Raw genomic sequence first — 23,288 nt, forward strand, 5'->3', positions numbered from 1 at the left:
GGTAGATACTCCTACTCTTACAGTGCTTGTGAACAAGTGAGTACAAGAAGATTCAGACAAGAACGATATGACAGGCTCTTATGAATGAGTATCTTGGAAGAGATGATACCTCACCTTGCCAATCAGAGGAAATGAGTGGAACTGTGCAGAACAGAAACATAAAGTGATGCCTTAATTCCAATGACAACATGGAGTCCACTGTCCAGATAGCCATCTTTTCTCAAGGAGCCAGTGCTGCAAAGGACAAGGAGAGTCCGTGCTGGTAGAATCAGTGACTGCAGGTAAGGGTCAGGGTGGGGAGTACAATCGCCAGGGGTGCAAGTGTGTTGATACCTGTGGAAGAAGACAAGTTGGAGAGGGTCTGTTTAGGGTTTATGAAGGCTACTTATTGGGCAGTGGGCATTTATCAGTAAAAAGGAGGACTTTGATGCATTGTGCCTCATCTGGAAAGTGAGTTGACTCATTCTCTTAGGACTTTTTTTCCTTTCCAGTATGCCATGCAAGACCAGCAGTGGAACATACTGTCTATCTCAGAATCATTAAATGAATGAAGAACATTCAAGAAAATATATTTGATAAAGCTAAGAAGAAGAAACTGTTTCCTTACCACAGCCCTTACTTTGTTTCTGAAGAATTTCATGTAGTGTAGGCTAACCTTCAACTACTTAGGTAGCTGAGAATGGCCTTGAACTTCTGATCCTCTTGTTTCAATCTCCTAGGTGCAGGGACTGTAGACATACTCCACCAAGCCCAGCTCCTGCAGTTCTGGGGATCCATCCCCAGACTTCCTGCGTACTGGCAGGCACTCTACCCAGAGCTATATCCCCAGCACTCTTCTGTCTCTTTTAAACAGAGACTTTCATGGCATTTTCATCTATGGTAACTGGCATTTTGTGGTGATGTTGTGTAGCAAAATAAAAAAACCAGAGACAGATATTGGAGTTCAAGCTGAATATCAGAGAAGCAAAGCAGCCAAGCCACCAGAGAGCTCTCACCTCTACCAACACTGGTACTGAAGGGGCCATCCATCAAACCCTGGATTGCATCTCCAGACTGCATTGTTCTTCATCAGATCTCAGACTCGCTGAGCTCCTTATATTCTCTCTAGTGCTGGGATTAAGGGCATGAACTCTGTTTCTCTTTTAGACTGATTCACTCTCATGTAGCCCAGGGTGGCCTTGAACTTACAAAGATCTTTTGCCTTTGTCTCCTGAGTCCTGGGATTAAAGGTGTGTGCCACCACTACCCACCTTCTATGGCTGTGGCATTCTGATCCCCAGACAAGCTTCATTAAATCATAAACAATATAACACCACGTTGTTGCTCTGTGATCATTGTCAGCTCCAGAGATAGGGCTTTGATAATGAGGTTCCCTGGCACCAAAACCCCTTCAACAGGGTTGATATCAGACTGTGTGACAGGTTTCTATACCACACCAGGGTGCATTTAACAAGGCTTTGGTGTCAATTTGGTTCCCTGAGGATTTGTAGAGCCACAGGCATGATACCTTAGCATCCCTAGGTGTTGCTATGGTAATGACTCGTGTAAAATTTGAGCTCCATTAGAATATTTATAGAGTTAAAGTTGTTTAAATATTTTGATAATGCTTTCTCTAAAATAAACCAAAAATACAGGAAACTCATTAATTTGCTAAATATTGAACCTCACAGAGTCCTTTGTTAAAGACACTTGGGAAGAGTAGCTAGAAATTTAAGCCAGATGAGAAGGCTAGAGACTTTCAATGCTATAATCTAACCTGACACTTCCATTTTCTTTTCTATGAAAAACTATAGCCCTTTTCTGCTTTTGTCATGAATTATTGACACCAAGTTAGATATTTCGTTGGTAGGCAAAGCATAATAATCTCTTTGACAGACTGAGAAATTGGTATGTGGCATAAGAGGCAACCCACCAGTATCGACCAAATTTGAATTACTAGGAAAGCCATAAATAGGCATCGTTGTATGGAAACATGCAGTGGGTCCACCCATTTCTGCTGTCTTCAGTGAGCAAGCAAAAGTACAAGCAGGCTCACATGATAGGACTGAAGGCTGTAAACCAACTTAACAAATCGTTAAATAAAATAGCCTTTCTCCCCTATTCCTTTCCCTCTTCCCTTCTCCTCCTCTTCCTCTGGCAAGGCCCTCCCTACTTCCTCCTCCTGCTCTGTGGTAGTTTTTATAAGAATGGCCGCATAGGCTCATATGTTTGAATGGTTAATCACCAGGGAGTATCACTACTTGAGAGAATTAGAAGAATTAGAAGTTGAGTCATTGGGGGTGGACTTTGAAGTTTCAAATGTGGGCAGTCCCAGTCTCTCAAGATGTAGATTTCAGGTACTGCTCCAGTGCCATGTTGTCACCATGCTCCCTACCAGGATGATAGTGAACTAACCCTCTGAAACTGTAAGTCAGCCCCCCTGTTAAATGCTTGCTTTTATAAGTTGCCTTGATCAAGGTTGTCTCCTTACAGCAATAGAACAATGACTAAGACATCCTATTCTGCTTTTTCTGTGGTGAGGTCAGGTCTCGTACAGCTTAGGCTGTGCTCAAACTTCCTGTGTAGTCAAGGATAACCTTGAACTCCTGATTCTCTTGTGCCAGCTTCCTGAGGGTTGGGAGAATAGGCATGATCCACATTGCCCAGTTTATGGGGTGTGGGGGATGGAATCCAGAGTTTTGTGAGTACTAGGCAAGCACTCTACCAAATCCCCATGCCTAGTTTATCTTCTTCTACTGACAAGAATACCTTCTCAGCACCTGAAGGGCAAAGTCTGATTTCACATTGGGATTATTTAATGCTGCACATGGATTTGTGGTCATCTGGGGGCCACTCAGCTTCTACCCAAGGGCTCCTGTATTCAGGCATATGGAACCCATGGCATATGGAACCTATAGGGACACCCTAGCCTTGCAAGTAAATTTTTATCCACCTGCAATAGCTGCAGGCAGTTACCTCTCTACCTTACCAGATACAGCAGGTACTCCAGCAGCACACAGAGAAGATAGATAAAAATGTAATACTGAACCAGAAGAGAGTTCATGGTCATTTGAGAGGAAGAATCTTGGGTACCTGGAGTGAGATTCAGAAGGAAGAGTACTTAGTGTGTGGCATAGGGTAGGAAGAGTTCACTCTCTAAAACATGAGGTCATGGGTGGGACATCTTACCCACACCATAGGGCAGGGACCAGAACCCTCCTTTAGCTAACAGCAAAAGCTGGAACTACTCCCCTCCTGTTGAACTATTATCTTTTTTTCAGAGTGAGCTGTTTGCTTTCCTAGATAAGCCACTTTTATGAGCTTCCGGATGTGCCATCATTCATAGAGAAACAGGAAGGAAAAGGTCATGGGCTTCTTAGGGAAGTGACAGATGTCACCAGAAACTTGGATTGCAGAGAAGACCCTGATAGCAGGGTCCTGTGACCATGCTTTTCTTTAAGGATGTTTTCAAATCACCTCCTTACCTGACTCAGAGCCCTTTGCCAAGGTTCCCTGATTCTTGTTCCCCTTTCTCTTTCCAGTTAAAGGATTCCAGCAGGGCTGGCTGAGAGAAAGTCCCTTCCCCTCCAGTGGTGATCCATCCATTCACCTCTCCCCACCTGTTACAATGATTTTGTGTATGGGTGTGGGAGGGGTCAAGGATGGGTCGGTCTCTCTCTCTAATCTCTGTATAGTGACTCATCTGTATAGTGACTCATCTGGGGGTGGAGTGGAGAGGCCAGCCACACCTGGGAAAAGTGCCTTTTGGATCCTGGAGACTGAATTACTCTGTACTTTGCATTTGATTCAACTATTTAAAACAATGTAATTGGAGTAATGAGAACAAAAACTGCTGTTGGCATTTCCTCCTGTCTCACCACAAATGTAGAAGAGTTCTCTTGATTTCTCTCAAGCCCCTCCCTTTCACTTGATCTCTAATCCTTAACTCATTTCCGGCAGGGTAATTTCAGGTTCAACTTGTTTTTAGTGTTATGAATCATTTCGGTGATTCAAAGCAAACTTGGGTAGAAAAACAAAGCAAAATAAAAACCAAAGCTAGCTCCCATTAGAAATCAAACCTAGAAAGGAATATGGGTTATTATTCTCAGAACCTTTAGCAAACACCCACTAAAGCATCATTCATTTATTCAGCAAAAATATGTTGTAGTCACGCCCAATGGCACGGTTTATAAATGCAATTTTTATATAAAGACAATTAAGTGCTTTTGTCTGAATGGCACTAGATTATTTTTAAATCTATATACTTATATAAAATATTTTTAATGCAGAGTAAAACCATACTCGAAAGTATTGCATACCATAAACCAGTGAAAAGATGGCCAGACATGGGGCTTACACCTTTAATCTAAGCACTTAGGAGGCAGAGCCAAGCAGGTTTCTTTGAGTTTGAGGCCAGTCAGATCTACATTCCAAACTCTAGGCCAGATGTACTTCATAGAGACTTGCTCAGCCTATTTAGGTAGGAAATGGATATAACCCAAATATACTTCAGTTGATAAATGGATAATGAAAATGTGGCACATATTCACTGTGGAATACTATGCATTGTAAAGAAAAATGAGATCATAGATGAAACAGGAAAAAAATAATCTTGGTGAGGTGACCCAGACCCAGAAAGATAAATGTGGTATCAAATATGGTATGTATTCACTTATCTGGAATTGGAAGATCAAACAGCAGTGGGGGGAATGGAGCTGGAGGATCCAGTGGAGAAGGGGGACGAAGTGTGAGGGATAAGGGAAGAGTGGGGAAAGACAGCTAAAATTAAGGGCTATTTGAAGGACTGAAAGAAACAATACAGTAGAAGATTCATAACATATACACATATATGAAGGCAATCCAAATGAAATGGCTAAATTAAGAGGGAGGCAGAGCTCCAGCGGGACATCTCTTGTCACCAAATGAAATTTCCAATACCAGGAATGGGTTACATTTAGTTGAGTTGGCCAAAGGATTCCCATGGTGTCTTACTTAGGGTTTCTATTTCTATGAAGAGGTAGCATGACCACGGCAACTCATATAAAGGAAAGCGTTTAACTGGGGTTGGCTTACAGTTCAGAGGTTTCATGGTGGGAAGTATGGTAGCATGCAGGCAAACATGGTGCTGGAGAGGTAGATGTGAGTTCTGTATCCAAATCCACAAACATCAGGAAGAGCTTGGCTTAGCATCTGAGACCCCAAAGCCCACCCTCTGTGACACACCTCCTCCAATAATACCACACCTACTCCAATAAAGTCACAACTCCTAATAGTGGCATTCCCTAGGAACCTATAGGGACCATTTTTACTTAAAGCATCATGTTTTACTCCATGTCCCCCATAGGCTTATAGCCATATGATAATGAAGAGATGCATTCAGTCCAAATTCAAAAGTCCCCATAGTCTATAACAGTCTCAACTCTGCTTAAAAGTCCAGTTTCTTCTGAGACTCATGGTAATACTTTAAGAGTAATTCCCCCATAAAATCAAAATACAAAAAGAAAATAATTTACATCCAACATATACTGAGGCAGGATATACATTACCATACCAAAAGGAAGGAAAGATAATGTAGTGAGGAAATATTGGACCAAAGCAAGACTGAAAATCAACTGGGCAAACTCCAAACTCTTCATTTCTGTGTTTGATGTCCAAATGCTCTTCATATATCCAACTCCTTTCAGTTTTGTTGACTGAAACACACCTTCCTTTTCATGGACTGGTTAACTGCTTTCCTTGGTGGTTATTCCATAACTTCAGCATCTCCAACATCTTGGGGTCTCCAAAGCAATCCAGACCACATTTGCAGCTTCATGTAATGGCCTCTCCAGGTCTCCACACAGGGACACCCCTTAGAAGGAGACTCTTTAATCCCTTTCTTGTATCATTGACTCTAAATCCATAACCATGTGACCAAAGCTGCCAAGTTCTGCTTGCTGGGCCTGGGACATGGTCCTTTTATTCAATTACACCTTCATCAGATTTCTGTTTTGATGGTTTCCTTCATTGCCTAAGCTTGGCTGTACTGGAACTTACTCTGTAGATCAGACTGGCCTTGAACACAAGAGATCTGAATGTATCTACGTTTTGAGTGCTGGGAATAAAGGTGTGCACTACAATGCCTGACCCTAATCTTTTCTTTAATACATTTTTCCATTTCTTTAATTTCTTTTCACAAGCTGAAAGTTTAGCTGGGTGGATTCTTGCTCAGAGGACACCATACCTTTTTTCCACTTAGCATCAGTCCCTTCTTTAATCTGTTTACACTTCCTGGTACCCCCTATCTCCTCAGATTGTGCATTTTGTATTTTTCCTTTCTCAACTTTCTCCTTTTCATTATAAATTTGCTAATAGTGAACACCAATAAACACAGAACAGAGTCAATACTAAACTGTTTTAAGATTTCCTCTGAAAACTCAATTAATCCAAAGATCTTCAATTTAGCATAAGCACACTTTTTGGACGAGGGTAAAAGCAAAATATCTTTATCAAAATATCTCAAGAACAGTCTCTAGACACATACATTTTTTTCCTCTCTGAAACCTCTTTAGATGGATCCCCACAGTTCAAATCACCCTCAATAACACTGTCTTCCATGCTTCTACTATAATGGCCCACTAAGCCCCACTTAAAATGTCTTTTTTTTTTTAGTCCAAAGTCCCAAATTATTCCATATTCCTCCAACAAAAGCATGGTCAGGCCTATTATAGCACTACCCCACTCCTGGTACCAACATACTTGGTACTTAACTAACGTCTATGTTAGTTAAGGTTTCTATTGCTGTGAAGAGATTCCATGACCATAGCAACTCTTATTTTTATTTTTAGTTAAATTTATTTATTTTACATCTCAGCTATAGTTTCCCCTCCCTCTTCTCCTCCCATTTCCCTCTTTTCTCCTTTGCTGTCCGCCCCCATCCACCCCTCCTCCATTTCTTTTCAGGCCGCCCATGGATGTCAACAAAACATGGCATATCCAGTTGTGTTAAGACTAAGTACCCCCCCACCCCTTGTATTAAGTCTGGGCAAGGCAACACAGTATGAGGACTAGGTTCCCAAAAGCCATTCAAAGAGTTAGAGACAGCCACTGCTCCCACTGTTAAGAGTTCTTCAAGAAGAACAAGCTACACAACTGTCACATATATGTGGAGGGCCTAGGCCAGTCCCATGCAGGCTCTCTGATTGTCAGTTCAGACTCTGTGAGCTCCTATGACAATTGAGGTAGGCACCAATCCATAAGTATAACAGAATATCATTAGTCATCATTACATTAACATTTTTTCTCCATTCTTGTTTGGTTCTTTCCTATATCTCTGGGCCATCCAGCCTCTGGGTCCTGGTGTTCCAGGCAATGTCAGGGGTAGGCTCACTCTCATAGCATGGGTCTCAGGATGTACCAACCATTGGTTGGCCACTCCCACAATCTCTGTTCCATGCTTACCCCAGCATATCTTATAGGTAGGTTGAACTGTAGGTTGAAGGTTATATGGCTGGGTTGGTATCCCAGTTCCTCCAATGGAAGTCTTGTCTGGTCATAGGACAAGTTCATGGCCAGTTCAGTCTACATATCCACTATTGCTAGAAGTCTTAGCTAGGTTCATCCTTGTAGGTTCCAGGGAGTTTCTCTTACATCAGCTTTCTATCTGACCCTGAAGGTGCTCCCCTTTCCAGTTGCCTCTTTCAGTACTCTTCCCCTTTATCCCCCCAACTTGATCCCTCATGTTTCTTCCCCCATCTGCCCCCAGTACACCAACAAAACCTTTTCCATTTCCCCTTCCCATTGAGAACCAAGTCTCCATTTGAGTCCTCCTTCTTACCTAGCCTCTCTGGGTCTGTGGATTGTAGCATGATTATCCTTTACTTTATGGCTAATATTCACTTATAAGTGAGTACATACCATGTTTGTCTCTGGGTCTAGGTTGCTCACTAAAGATGATTTTTTTCTAGTCCCATCTATTTACCTTCAAATTTCATGATGTCATTGTTTTCAACAGCCAAGTAATACTATACTGTGTAAATGTACCACATTTTCTTTATCTGTTTTTGGCTGAGGACTTCTAGGTTATTTTCAGGTTCTGGCTATTATGAATAAAGCTGCTGGAAACATAGCTGATCAAGTATCCTTGTGGTGTGATTGGGCATCCTTGGGTATATACCCAAGAATGATATAGCTGGGTCTTGAGATAGTTCAGTTCTCAATTTTCTGAGAAACCACCATGTTGATTTCCAAAGTGGCTGTAAAAGTTTCCACTCTACCAGCAATGGAGGAGTGTTCCCCTTGCTCAACAACCTCTCCAGAATAAGCAATCACTTGTATTTTTTGTTCTGACAGGTTTAAGATAGAATCTCAGAGTCATTTAATTTGCATTCCCTGATGGCTAAGGATGTTGAACATTTCTTTAAATGTTTCTCAGCCATTTGAGATTCTTCTGTTGAGAATTCTCTGGATAGATCCATACCCTATTTTTTTTTAATTTTTTGAGGCAGGGTTTCTCTGTGGCTTTGGAGGCTGTCCTGGCACTCGCTCTTATAGACCAGGCTGGTCTCACAGAGATCTGCCTGTCTCTGCCTCCCAAGTGCTAGGATTAAAGGTGTGTACCACCACTGCCCAGCTCCCATACCCCATTTTTAAATTGGATTATTTGGTCTTTTGATGTCTAGTGTCTGAGTTGTTTATATATTTGGAAAAATGTAGATTTCATATATTTTGAGTTCTTGATATATTTGGTGTGTGTGTGTGTGTGTGTGTGTGTGTGTGTGTGTGTGTCTGATGTGGGGTTGGTGAAGATCATTTCCCATTGTGTAGGCTGCTGTTTTGTCCTATTGATGGTGCGCATTCCTTTTCAGAAGCTTTTCCATTTCATGAGGTCCTAGTTATTAATTGTTAATCTTAGTGTCTATGCTATTGGTGTTCTATCCAGGAAGTTGTGCTAATATGTTCAAGGGTATACCCCGCTTTCTCTTCTGTCATGTTCAGTGTGTCTGGTTTTATGTTGAGGTCTTTGATCTACTTGGACTTGAGTTCTGTTCAGGGTGATAGAAATGGATCTATTTACATTCTTCTTCATTCCTGTTGTTTTATGTATGGCTCAGCAGATGCACCTGAATCTACTGCTGTTTCAGCCAATAATTGCAGCTACACAGTTACTGTCCCTTTTTTCTGGTAGTGGCCCAATGGGATTTTTACATCCAGCCAGATCTGATTCCTGCCCCTGCTGCCAAATGTAGTTTTAACTAAATCTCTATCGTTTTATTTCTCAGTAAGACTCAGGAGTCAGAGCCTGGAGTGAACATCTGCTAGCTCAGAGAGGTTGAGGAGCAAGTAACTGACTTTCCCTCTTCACCAGGGTCTCAGCAAGAGAGCACCCTTCTGCTCGACCAAAACAAAAAGAGACCACCACACTCAAAGTCCTTCCCTACTACGTCCTGTGTGCCTGATCTCTCCAAGACTTTTATCACTAAGGGGTGTTAGATTTTGTCAAAGGCTTTTTTTGGCATCTAATAAGATGGTTATGTGTTTTTTTTCTTTCAGTTTGTTTATAAGGTGGATTACATTGATGGATTTTCATATGTTAAACTTTCCCTGCATCTCTGAGATGAAGCATACTTGGTCATGATGCTTCATGTTCTTGATATGTTTTGATATGTTCTTGGATTCAGTTTGTGAGTATTTCATTGAATATTTTTGTATCAATGTTCATGAGGGAAACTGATGTGTAATTTTCTTTCTCTGTTAAGTCTTTGTGTGGTTTGTATACATTGTGGCCTCATTAAACATGTTGGCAATGTTCCTTTTTGTAGAATAATTTGAGGACTGTTGGTATTAACTCTTCTTTGGAAGTCTGGTAAAATTCTGCATTAAAACCATCTGGACCTGGGCTTTGTTGTTGTTGTGGAGATACTTTTAATGACTGCTTCTATTTCTTTAGCGGTTATAGGTCTATTTACATTATTTATCTGATCTTTATTTAATTTTGCTATGTGGTATCTATCAAGAAATTTGTCCATTTCTTTTATATTTTCCAATTTTGTGGTATGCTGTAAGGACTCTCTGGATTTCCTCAGTGCCTGTTATTGTATCCTCCTTTTCATTTCTGATTTTTTTAAAATTGGGATGTTCTCTCTCTGTGGTGTTTGGATAAGGGTTTGTCTATCTTGTTGATTTTCTCAAAGAATCAACTCTTTGATTCTTTGTATTGTTTTCTTTGTTTCTATTTGATTGATTTCAGCCCTCAGTTTGATATTTCCTGCTGTATACTCCTCATGGGTATGTTTGCTTCTTTTCTCCTAGAGCTTTCAGATGTGCTGTTAAGTCATTGCATCCCATAAGTTTGGTTATGTTGTGCATCCATTTTCATTGAATCCTAAGAAGTCCTTAATTTCTTTCTTTATTTCTTCCTTGACCCAGCGGTAATTCAGTTGAGAGTTGTTCAGTTTCCATGACTTTGTAGGCTTTCTCTAGTTTGTGCTGTTGTTGTACTCCAGCTTTAATCCATTGTGATCTGATAATATTCAGGGTTTATTTCAATTATTTTTTTTAATCTGTTGAGACTTGCTTTGTGACTGAGTATATGGTCAATTTTGGAGAAGGTTCCATAAAGTGCTGAAAAGAAGGTATATTCTCTTATGTTTGGTTGAAATGTTATGTAGATAGCTGTTAGGTACATTTGAGTTGTAATGTCTGTTCTGTTATTTCTCTGTTTAGTTCCTGTCTGGGTGAACTGTCCATTGATGAGAGTGGGGTGTTTAAGTCACCCACAACTAGTGTGTGGGGCTGATGTGTGATTGAAGCTTTTGTAATGTTTCTTTTACAAATGTGGTACCCTTTCATTTGGGGCATAAATGTTCAGAATTGAAACAACATCTTGGTGGAGTTTTCCTTTGATGATAAGTATGAAATGCCCTTCTTTGTTTCTTTTGATTGATTTTGGTTTGAAGTCTATTTTGTTAGATATTAGGATAGTTATACCAGTTTGCTTCTCAAGTCTGTGTGACTGGAAAATCTTTTTCTAACCCTTTACTCTGAGGTAATGTCTATCTTTGATGTTGAGGTGCATTTCTTGTATGCAGCAGGATGGATCCTGTTTTTGTATCCATTTTGTTAGCCTGTGTCTTTTTATTGGTTTAATTAAGTCCATTGGTATTGAGAGACATTAATCACCAGTGATTGTTAATTCCTGTTTCGTTGTTGTTGTTGTTGTTGATGGTGGGGTATTAGTGTGTGTGTGTGTGTGTGTGTGTGTGTGTGTGTGTGTGTGTGTGTGTGTGTTTCTCTTTTTGGGTTTTGTTGGTGTGAGATTATGTATTGCCTATGTTTATGTGGGTGTAGCTAACTTCCTTGGGTTGGAGTTTTCCTTCTAGTACCTTCTTTAGGGCTAGATTTGTGGATAGATATTGTTTAAATTTGACTTTGTCATGAAGTATCTTGTTTCTCCATCTATGATGATTGAAAGTTTTTTTCTGAGTATACTAGTCTGGGCTGACATCCATGGTCTCTTAGAGTCTGTAAGACATCAGTTCAGGCCCTTCTGGCTTTTAGTGTCTCCACTGAGAAGTCAGGTGTGATTCTAATAGGTCTGCCTTTATATATTACTTGGCCTTTTTTTTCTTGCAGCTTTTAATATTCTTTCTTTGTTTTGTATATTTAATGTTTTGGTTATGTGGCACAGGGAATTTATTTTCTGACACACTTTATTTGGTGTTCTGGAAGCTTCTTATACCTTTATAGGCATGTCCTTCTTTTGGTTAGGAAAATTTTCTTCTATGATTTTATTAAATATATTCTCTGGGTTTTGAGCTAGGATTCTCCTCCTTCTCCTATTCCTATTCTTAGGTTTGTTTTTTTTCATAGTGGCCTATATTTCCTGGATGTTTTGTGTTAAGAATTTTTTAGATTTAACATTTTCTTTGACTGATGAATCTTATTTCTTCTATTGTATCTTCAACATCTGAGAGTCTCTCTTTCATCTCTTGTATTCTGTTGGTGATGCTTGCTTGCATCTATAGTTCCTGTCTGGTTACCTAGATTTTACATTTCCAGAATTCCCTCACTTTGTGGTGTCTTTATTGCTTCTGTTTTGATTTTCAGGTCTTGAACAGTTTCCTTTGCCTGTTTGACTTTTCTTGGTTATCTTGGTGCTCTTCAAGGGATTAATTGAATTCCTCTAATTTTTGGATGCCTTTTCCTCAATTTCTTTTTTTCTTTTCTTTCTTTTTTTGTTTTTTTGAGATAGGGTTTCTCTGTGTAGCTTTGGAGCTTATCCTGGCACTTGCTCTGGAGACCAGGCTGGCCTCGAACTCACAGAGATCCGCCTGCCTCTGCCTCCCCAGTGCTGGGATTAAAGGCGTGCACCACCAACATTGACTCTTTTCCTCAATTTCTTTAAGGGGAGTTTTTCATTTTCTCTTTAAGGTCCCCTCATCTTCATGAAGTTGCTTTTAAGGTTGTTCTCTTGTGCTTCACTGTCTTGGAATCTTCAGGTCTTGCTGTTGTAAGATAGCTGGTGTCTGGTGGCTCCATATTGCCCTTGCTTTGTTGCCTTCATCCTTACACTAGTGCTTAGATCTTGTTTTGGGATGATTATAGGTTTAGGTAGTGATTTCTGAGTTTGTCTTTGTTGGATGGGTGCTTTTTCCTTGGTTTCTGCTTCCTTTTTGGTCTTCTAGTCTTTGTGGCCTGGATTTCTAGTGGCCGGTGTGACCATCTCTCATCTAGTAAGGAGTCTCTGTCCAAGTTGGGCCCTGACCTTCTGGTGGTTAGCATGGCTGTTGATGCAGACAAGAGTTCTCTGTTCTTCTGACTGGCGTGGTCTGTTTTTCCGACTGGTGTGACTGTACCTGAGCCAATGAAGTCTGCCGGAGTTGGAGTTGGGGGAAGGGCTAGCCATGGGGAGGGTGATATGGTGGAAGGGCTTGGGAGGTGGAATGCGTCTTGAAAGAATGGAGTCTAGGGCGTGGGATAGTCCAATGGCAGGCAGGTTACTCACCTGCCTGGTGTCTGACTGATGTGGGCTTATACATCCAGATTGGCAGACAGCAGGAAGAGAGAATGCCCTACTAACTTTGTTTGAGCATCTGAGACCTCAGAGCCCACCCCCAGTGACACACTTCCTCCAACAACACAACTCCTGTTACAATAAGACCTTACCTCATAAGAGTGCTGCTCCCTACGAGCCTATGGGGGCCGTTTTCACACAAAGCACCATGCATGGGAACCCCCAAACAGTCAGGCTATTGCCTAGGATATAGGTTGCTCTCCACAAACTGACAGAAAGGACCTATTGCTAAAGACAACAGCTACACAACTCATAGAACATGGAAAAGTCAAGCTGGTGCCTACCTAGAGCCTTCACTCCTGTGTGCTAGTGTTCTTGGTACTAGAAGACATTCTGCACACTACTCTGTAAACACCAACTCAGTTACAAACCATTCAATCTGTCTTGTGCAATGGCACACAAAGCTTGTACAAATAACCAACTTGTAGGTAGAGTTTCTTTGTGTCCCAGCAGTCACTCCCCAAAACTACACAGACACTTATTAATGCTCAGCTGATAACTTGGGCTTGTCTCCAGCCAGCTCTTACAACTTGAACTACCCATTTTTATTAATCTATGTGCTGCTCCAAGGCTCATTTACCTCAACTGTGAATTTCCCATGTTGCTTCTTCTGTGTCTGGCTTGAGACTCCTCTGACTCTGTCCTTTTTCCCATCATTCTTTCTGCCCTGAAAATCCTGCCTAGCCATTGGTCAATCAACTTTTTATTAACAAGAACATTACATTTTCACAGTGTTCCATAGCACCAACAATATGATTTGATTTAAGTCCTACTCCATGGGTTGCAACCTATGTTCAATGCTGCTTGGTTAACCAAGATAGCTCAGAGAGCTAGGGTAAAACCAAATACAACTACTGTTCTACTTAAAGAGCTTAACAATGAAATTACTTCTAATGACTTTCTTCCATACTCATAGATTAGTGTCTTGCTCAGCCATCATCACAGAAGCCGCCTCTTTTTTTTAAGATTTTATTTATTTATTATGTATACAACATTCTGCCTCTGTGTATATCTGCACACCAGAAGAGGGCACCAAATTTCATAATAGATGGTTGTGAGCCACCATGTGGTTGCTGGGAATTGAACTCAAGACCTCTGGAAGAGCAGTCGGCGCTCTTAACCTCTGAGCCATCTCTCCAGCCCCAGAAGCCTCCTCTTGTAGCACATAAGAGCAAATACAGAGACCCACAGCCAGACAATATGCAAAGAGAGACTGTGAATAGGATATAGAAATGACTACTTTATATTGGTATGTATTTTCATTTATTGATACAAATTTAAGGTCAATTTTGTGATGTGAATAATTAAATACAGATTATATTGTCACCTATAATAGTCAATACTTACAGTTAGGTTAGTTAGGCTTTCTAGATATACAAAGATGTATTTGAGATAGATATTCTTCAAACCTTTCAAATATATAGAATATATTTTTGCATTTAAATGGTTTAGTGTTTTTCTTGGCAGTGAGACACAACTGCTCCTGGCACACCAATTATGTCAGAAAGGAGGATGGGCATCGACAAAACTCATTATGGAGTTTGCTTTCAACATGGCAATTGGCCATTTGGGCAAGAAACTGCTCTTGCCTGGACTGTTTGTTGCTATATAAACTGAACTTACAGGACCCACAAGGAAGTGACTGCTGAACTTACAAAACAAGATGAACAGTCCTGAAGGGTTCCTGCTGAAATGGAGATGTGTGCCAGACACACTGTGGCCTATGGGCTGAAGATGGATGCCCCAATGTTACAGAGAAACTTTGGATGACTGTCCAGGCAGTGAGATGTCTCTGTCAGTTCTAGAGTTTATGTATTATCCTTCTGTGGTCTTTGATGGAGTTGAAGACAGATAGTTATGGTTATAGTTTTCTTCAGTTATAAAAGATAAGTTACCCTTCTTTTTATTTAGACAGAAAAGAGGAGATGATGGGGGAAGTGCTTCTGTGTATGTGTTTGTCTTATTGGATGATAAATAAAGTACTATCTGGCCAATGAGGCAGCAAGTTACTCAGTCCTAATGGAAGATCTCCATCAAATCCCTCCTTTCACAGTTCAGTGAACTTTGTAGAAGAGGGGGTAGAAAGAGTGTGGGAGCCAGAAGAGATGGGGGACACCAAGGCAACAAGGCCCTAGAAACACAGAGGATCAACACACATACAGAGTCAGGGGTTGAGGCAGCATACACATATAGGTCTGCACCAGATGGGGACCTAGAGCTGAAAGTAGAAGAGGACACTTATCCCTAACCCAGAAGTTATTTCCAATTGATAGCCAATTGCCAATGAAAGTTTAGTTTTCTCCAAGTGAGTCTTGCTGAGGAAACAAACGACTCTTAAGGGTAGGCCACATGCCCAGCAATAGATGGCCAGCAGAAAATGAGCTCAATGCCATCCCTGGAGGTTCTTTGTCTCATAATGTCATGTTAGGGCTTTAAAAATTTTTTAGCTTTTTAATTTTAATTTTTTCATCCTACAGGTCCTTTGCATCTTACAGTTCTGTATTTTGATGGGACTCCTGAGTGTGCAAATGAGTGACACTCTCTGTATCTGTTTCTTGGCTCTTTCCTTTCTGTTTGTTTGTTTTTGTCCTATTCTAGGTGTTTATTTTTGCTTTATTTTATAATATTTTATTTATTTAGTTTTAGTTTTGTGAGACAGGGTTTCTTTGTATAGCCCTAGGTTTCCTGGAACTTCCTCTGTAGACCAGGTTGATCTTGAACTCAGAGATCCGTCTGCCTCTGCCTCCTGAGTGCTGGGATTAAAGGCATGTGCCACCACTGCCCAGCTTATGTGATTTTATTATTATCTCTTAAAAGACCATTTGTTTTCTAATGAGAGACAGAAAGGGGGTAGAATAATAGTGTACAAGGGATATGATACGGGGAAAGGGAAAACAGGGTAGGGTGTCTAATTAGGGAGGGTTAGGGAGAGATAAATAACAGAAGAATGAGAAAAGATGGTAAAATAACAGTAAGGATGTCTGGAAAAGTTTTAAGAAATCATACTATTTAACTATCTACCTAAAATATCTATAATACATTTAAATTGGTATATAAATATACTAGTATAGTTTAAATGAAAATTTCCCATCTGGGCTGACAATGTTGCCTCCAAGAGCCAAAGACCATCTAACAAAAACCCAAACATCAAACATTCAAAAACATAAGAAGCTCTTTGGAGTTGTTGGTCAAGGTAGTCCAAGAGAACCTTAAAACATTACAGAATAACTGTTGCCCTTGGTTATTCCATACAGGTGGAAGGTAAGTCTCTATTGCTGAAGACACCATGCATTTCAGACACAGGACCTAAAGGTACATGAACCAGAATTGACTTGAAAGCCTCCTCCTTGAGGACTAGCTTTCATGGTAACAGAAGGGTCATGCAAGCATCCAAGGGAAGGGAAGCAACTAACAGTCCTACCCATAATACTCTATCAGCTATGATGCCTATGAACCACAAAAATGACCATCATGGCACAATAACTCTAAAGGTGAGATAGTGGCACACATAACCTAGTTTTACCCAAAAGCTTTCTTATTGGACTTAAGACTTGCTGAAAAAGAGGGAGACCTACTCAACTACCCAGGGCTAGTGAAGTCATGGATCATGGAGGAGAGCATATAACTTCTACTTTACTAAACCAGCATAACCCCTAACTACAAATTTATACCCGCAGTGAAGTGTAATCCTTATTTGACATCAAGAAAACTTCTCTATGCAACAGATGGAGACCACTACAGCAAACCATAAACAATAAAAATGCAGAACTGTGGAACCCAGTCCAAACTGAGATATCTACAATTCAGCTCCTGCACCTCAGGTGTAGGGGTCATTGTGGAAAAGGGAATGAGAAAGATGGTAAGTGCCGGAGGAACCATGAGCTTGCTGTGAGACTGTGTCTTATAGTAATGTCAGAAGTTACACCTATAAATCTCAACAGCATGGCTGCCTAAACATGAGCTGAACAAGTCAACAAGAGGCATGGCAATGTGGAAGCGGGAAAGCCATGGGGACCTAACCCTACAGTGAGAATTTCAGGCAACGAAGGACTGCAGACACAGGGAGGAACAGTCTTCTTCAGGGAAGAGCATGTCAGTTGATTATCAAATACCAAATGGTCAGGCCTGAAAACATGTATATACAAGTCACATTAGATGAACTAAGCAGGTTGTATTTAAGAATGTGTATGTATATAAAATAAAGTGTATGTATGCATATACATATATGTCAACAATTAATGGACAAAGAGGCCATGAATTTGAAAGTGGGCAAGGGGATAAGTGAAAAAGAGAAGGGAAAAATGTAATTATATTATTGTCTTAGGGTTTCTATTGCTGTGAAGAGAAACCATGACTGTGGCAACTATTTATTTATTTATTTATTTATTTATTTATTTATTCATTCGTTCTCAGTGTCTTTCACATCATGCTTCCTGAGCCCACCTGTCTTTCTCTCCTCATGCCAAAATAAAACAAGACAAAATTTAAGAGGGAAAAAAGGAAAAAATAAAGGAAGAAGGGGAAACTCTCATCATGGAAACTCCAGTGTGACAGTGAGTCACGCAGTAAACCCCTTTATTCATATATTTTTACATGTAGGTACTTATTGCAAAGAATCATTGGTCTGCTTCAAGGCCCGTGGTCTCTGCTGCACCACTGACACTGTGCCCTCACTGGGACATTTCCTGGACATCCTGTTGCTGCCCTGTGTCTTGGAGATCCTTCAGCCAGCCTTGGGTCCAGAGAACTGACCACGGCCCCTCCATCCCACCCTACCCTCCTTGTACTCCAGCGGATCACAGATGTTGGATGTTGGGGTAGATCAACACATAACCCTGGTTCTGGGTCTGGGTAGTTGGAGGGTTGGTCAGCCCACCAGCTCTCCACTGTCTTTGCCACCAGGGTGAGCTCTCCAGCATTGCCCTTGCTAGTTGACTGACCCGTTTCGGCAATGAGCAAGGGGCTCACCTCCTCAAGGTTGGTCCCCTCACACCTACAGGGCCAGCTCTACTGTGTTGCCCAGGTGAGATGTAGAAGCCACTCTCCCAAGTGCTTCAGCTGGTGAGGGGCAGGTACAGCTCTCCCACTTTTATGACCTCAGGGCCTGCCACAGGCATTGATGGAGGGGTGGTGCATTTCTCCTCCATCAAGCAACTTATAAAGGAAAACATTTAATTGAAGTGGCAATTTACAGTTTCAGAGGTTCATCATTGTGGGGAGCATGGGGGCTGGGAGTACAGCGGCCTGCAGGTAGACATGGTGCTGGAGAAATAGCCACGAATCCTACATCTTGCAACAGGAACTGTCTTACTGGGAGTAGCCTGAGCATGTATGAGACCTCAGAGCCCACCTCCACAGTGACACACTTTCTCCAAAAAGGCCACACCTACTCCAACAAGACCACAACTCCTAATAGTGCCACTCCCTATGAGATTACAGGGGCCAATTTCATTTAAACTACCACAATTATAGTTTCAAAAAGAAAAAAAAAAGCAAGAAAGAGGATAGAGCTTTTCAACCCAAACATGGTATATAAAACATGGTACAATGGTGAATTGATAGATTAAACTGCATTTTATAAGCCGAAGATCTGCAGAGATCTCAAAGATAATAGGCAAGATCCTTCAGTTTCATTAATGATGAGAGGGAGGCTTTTACCTAGCAATGACCAGCTCAGCGCTGCACAAGGGCTCAGTCACGGGCAAGCCAGGCCTGGAGGCAGAGCTTTGATCATCTGTGAGCAAGTGCTTGCTGCAGGCACAATCATGATAGCTTTTTTTAAAATGCTATTTTTATATATTATGAAGGTAAGACATTGAAATACTTTTAAATTTATTCTTGGAGAATTTCATATATATATATATATACGTATATACACATATATACGTATATATATGTATATATATATATATATTTCACATATATCATATTCTGAGCATATCCCCAGATCCTTCCAGACCCCCTCCCCAGCCCCTGGCCATGCACACACTATGTCTTCCTTCCATCTTCATGATGTCGTCTTTATTTTAATAAACTGAATCCAATTAGTGCTGCTTCTATGTGCATGGACACTTTATTAATTGCCATATTACTTAATTTCCACATATATTTTCTTTAGAGAAAAAGACATCAAATCTAAGAGAAAGCAAGCCTTTTAACCAAAGGTCTCCAGATTGGTTCCTGTCACAAGGACAATTGCAAAAGGCAATTAGGTAAGTCTCGCTGCACAAGTCAGACCCAAAAGCCCAACATAAAAGCCAGGCATAGTGGTAGGTATCTGTAAGCTTAGTGCTGGGAGGGTGGAGATGGGCAGATATTGAAATTCACTGGACAGCCTGTCTAGCCAGCTGGTAAGGTTTGGATTTAGTGAGAGACCCTGTTTAAACACACACACACACACACACACACACACACACACACACACACACACACTGATCCCAAGATATAAGTGTGTACCACACACTGCAACTCTTTTGTTTCACCCTTTGAGTACATTGATGGGCTTGTCATTCTCTAATAACCAAAAGGACTTGGGCTGGAAGCGAATCTGCCCCCAGGTTAATTTTGTCATTCAAACATTCATTCATTCATTCATTCATTCTCCTCTGGGAAAAGTATTGAATTATGTCTAAAAGAGTTTTAAAAGGTGGGTACGCACAAGAAACAGCCTGTCGTTCTGATATTCAGTATCAAAGGACAACTTAGGACTTGTTCACTTACAGATAAAATATAAAACAGAATGTGCTAAAGGGATGCCAGTTTCAGGAAAAGTAGAAACATTTTTATGATTTAGAAGGTTTAGGAACTCTGGAAAGGAAATATATTAGAAAGATTATGGGTTATTTTTTTCTTTGACACTTACATGATTTTTCTACATAGAGAAAAGCTGTAATGGTTTGTCAAATAATAATTTGCTGTAAAATTTATATGTATAATGTGGAATAACTAAATCAAACTAAATAGCAATCTGTCATCAAAAGCACTTATCATTTTCTGTGGTTAGGACAACTGAATTTTACTCGGTTAGCAATTTGAATATAAGCCACAGTGTTGTTAACTGTTACCCCCTATATAATTAATCTCAAAACTGTTTCTTTGGGATAACCGACACTCTGTACTTTTTAACGAGCATCTTTCCATCCCTCCAACCCTGGGGTAACCACCATCCAACTTTCTCCTGTGAGTTTGCCTTTTCAGATTCTGCACCTAAGTGAGGAGGTGTGGTACTTAGACATGTGTGGTACTTATACCTGGTGCTCTGTATTATGTGAAATGGTGTTTCTCCACATTTCACCTGTGTTGCAAATAACAAAAACACTGGTGGAAAAAAATTGCCCTTCCCCAGCAACCATTAACTTGCAGCATTGCTCAGGAAGAGGTGAGCCTTAGGAGCCTACCCCCCATCTCTGATGATGGGGTCCATCTGGTGCAGGTAACTTCAGCTGTTGTGAAGTCATAAGTGCAAAAGCCACACTATGTCTGAAGACAGCGTTTCACAGTATCTCACTTGTGCATTTTCCTTTTCTTCTGGGATGCTCCTGAGTCTCGGAGAGTGTGATGTAGATGTGCCATGTAGAGCTGAGTTCTCAGGAGTTACTTATTCCTAGTGCTTTGTTTTGTTCTGATTATTTGTTTCTTTTTAATTATAAATGCCTTCTCCCTATGGGTCTAACTTTCGTTTCTCTAATAGTGATTTTGAGAATTTTTTTCATAAAAATTAACCATTCATAGTCTTCTTTTGAGCAAGGGTCTTGCTCATTTAAAAAAATGTTATTTTTCTTACTATTGAGTAATTTCAGTTCCATATCCACTTTAGACATTGACCCTTTACCAGCCATATGCTCAGATCTATGTTTTCTTCTAGTAATGCTATAGAATGCTACAGTTTTTTTTTTGTTTGTTTGTTTGTTTTTTGTTTTGGTTTTTCGAGACAGGGTTTTTCTGTGGCTTTAGAGGCCGTCCTGGAACTAGCTCTTGTAGACCAGGCTGGTCTTGAACTCACATAGATCCACCTGCCTCTGCCTCCCAAGTGCTGGGATTAAAGGCATGCACCACCACTGCCCGGCTAATGTTATAGTTTTATATCTCATGTCTAAACTTAAAATCAATTTTGTATTAATTTGTTATTGTTGTTGTTCTGAGAAAGTATCTCTATGTGACATTGGCTATTCTGTAACTCGCTATGTCAGGCAGGCTGTCCTTGAATTCAGACATCTGCCTCCCTCTGTCTCAAATGCTAGAATCCAAGGAATACACCATAGGACCCAGCTTCAGTTTTGTATTAACTTTTCACATGATATAAGATTGAGGCCTAATTCGATTCTTTTGCATCTATCTGGTTTTCCTTATTCTCTTTATTACAGAGAACATCTCTTTTTCCTGTTATGTCAGTGGACCACAAATGTGAGGGCTTATTTCTTGGAAATCTGTTGTGTTCCACTGGCCATAGTATAGATTTTTGTGTCATTACCATGCTATTTTAGTTATTAGAGCTTTTAGCACAATTTGAAATCAGAAACAAATGCCTCTGGCTTTGTTCTTTTTGCTCAAGATCACCTTAACTTTTGATCTTATTTTGTGGTTTCTAGATGAATTTTAGGATCATCTTTTTTATTTCTGTGAAAAATGTTATTGGAATTGTGATGGGGATTGCATTTAATCTGTAGTCTGCTTTGGGTAACATAAATTTCTTAACATTAACAATTCAGTTGTGAACACAGGTTATCTTTCTATTTCTGTCTTCATCTATTTATAGTCCTAAGATTTTATAGTTTTCAGTGGATAAGGTTTTTTAAGTCTCTTCAGTCAAATTCATCCCTAAATATCTTTTTAATTTATTTTACTGGTATTTCAAGACAGGGTTTGTCTGTGTAACAGCTCTGACTGTCCTGGAACTCTCTTTGTAGACCAGGCTGGTCCCAAACTCACAGAAACCCACCTGCCTCTGCCTCCCGTGTGAGGGCTGAGACGAAAGGTGTGTCCTACCATTGCTCAGGATCCCTAAATATTTTTAATAGCTGTTGTAAATGAGATTATTGTCTTGATTTCTTTTTAAAAATTCGTTGGTATTTCACACATGTATGCAATGCATTTTGGTCCATTTTAATTCCCCACTACCCTTTCTCAGTACCTCCCATGATGTACCTCCCATGATGTTCCCCGAGTCTTAGGGGGTTTTGTTGTGTTCATTATCTTGTTTAATTTTCAAACTACACTTAAACACAGCTTCTTCCTCATTTAAACTACAATGAAATAACATTCAATATAGCTCTAACTTTGAGCCCCTAGTGAACACAATCTCTCTCCCTCCTTCCCCCTCTCTCTCATGCTCTCTCTCATGCTCTCTCTCATTCTCTCTCTCTCTCTCTCTCTCTCTCTCTCTCTCTCTCTCTCTCTCTCTCTCTCTCTCTCACACACACACACACACACACACACACACACACACACACACTTCAAGTTGTCTGACAAGTTACGAAGTAGACAATGAAGTCATGACTGAAGGCACAGGTTCTGCCGTTTGAGAGCAGCCCGGCACACTGCTTTCCTATGGTTTCGTGGTCAATTTCCTTTCAAAAGTCTGTGTGCTAAAAGTTTGGGCCCCGGTGTGGTCCAACTAGGAGGTGGTAGAACGTCTCTCCTCCTCTGCTTCGTATTCCTCCGTTTCTCTCCATCTCTTCCTCCCCCACTTCTCCCTCCTTTCCACTTTTTCATTGTCAATGCTTCTCCCTCTTTTCTCCATCTTCTTCCTTCTGCCTCTCCTTTTCTTTTGGTTCCCTCCTTCTGCTCCTCTTCCTGAACAATGAGGTGAGAAGTTTGCTCTGCTGTGTGCTTTTTCCACTCTGAACAATGGGGTTTGGGCTGTTACATCAGCAAACGCAACCCTCGTGAGGTCACTGGGTCACTCAAGTCCATTCCAGAACCTCACCCCATGTGTCCGTTCTCTTGGCTAGCAATTTACATACAAAAAAATACCCTTTACTATAAACTGGTAATAGTTACTATAGCACTTCCATAAATTCTTATGAGATCATTTTAGAAATCATCAGTATGAGAATGGGGCCAGGGAAAGCCTGACTGATAGCCAATGAGAAATAAGCTGCAGGTGGCAGCTGGGATAGGGGCGGTCTTGGGAATAAGCCTCTTCCATACAGATCTGAATGGAATTCCTGGACAGCTAGTTGTATCAGGAGAGCTGGAGTGGCGGTGAGCTCAGGAGAAACAACAAATTCAGTGCCTGGAAGCGCGTGAGTGAAAA

The 23,288-nt window shown here is 40.7% G+C and overlaps 1 long non-coding RNA gene across 3 annotated transcripts in view; it reads right to left on the reverse strand.

Moving 5' to 3' along the window:
* LOC113831232 overlaps positions 1-23,288 on the reverse strand; it is a 30,311-nt gene that overhangs the window by 2,524 nt on the left and 4,499 nt on the right. For 2 of the 3 annotated variants that reach the window (XR_004769369.1, XR_003484109.2), the window contains exons 2-3: positions 2,969-3,072; positions 115-333 (exon numbers count right to left, since the gene is read on the reverse strand). This is a non-coding gene — a long non-coding RNA (uncharacterized LOC113831232). The remainder of the gene's footprint in view (positions 1-114; positions 334-2,968; positions 3,073-23,288) is intronic. The other variant, XR_004769368.1, reaches the window with a different exon arrangement.

This window comes from Cricetulus griseus, chromosome 3 (assembly GCF_003668045.3).
Source record: "Cricetulus griseus strain 17A/GY chromosome 3, alternate assembly CriGri-PICRH-1.0, whole genome shotgun sequence".
NCBI lineage: Eukaryota > Metazoa > Chordata > Mammalia > Rodentia > Cricetidae > Cricetulus > Cricetulus griseus.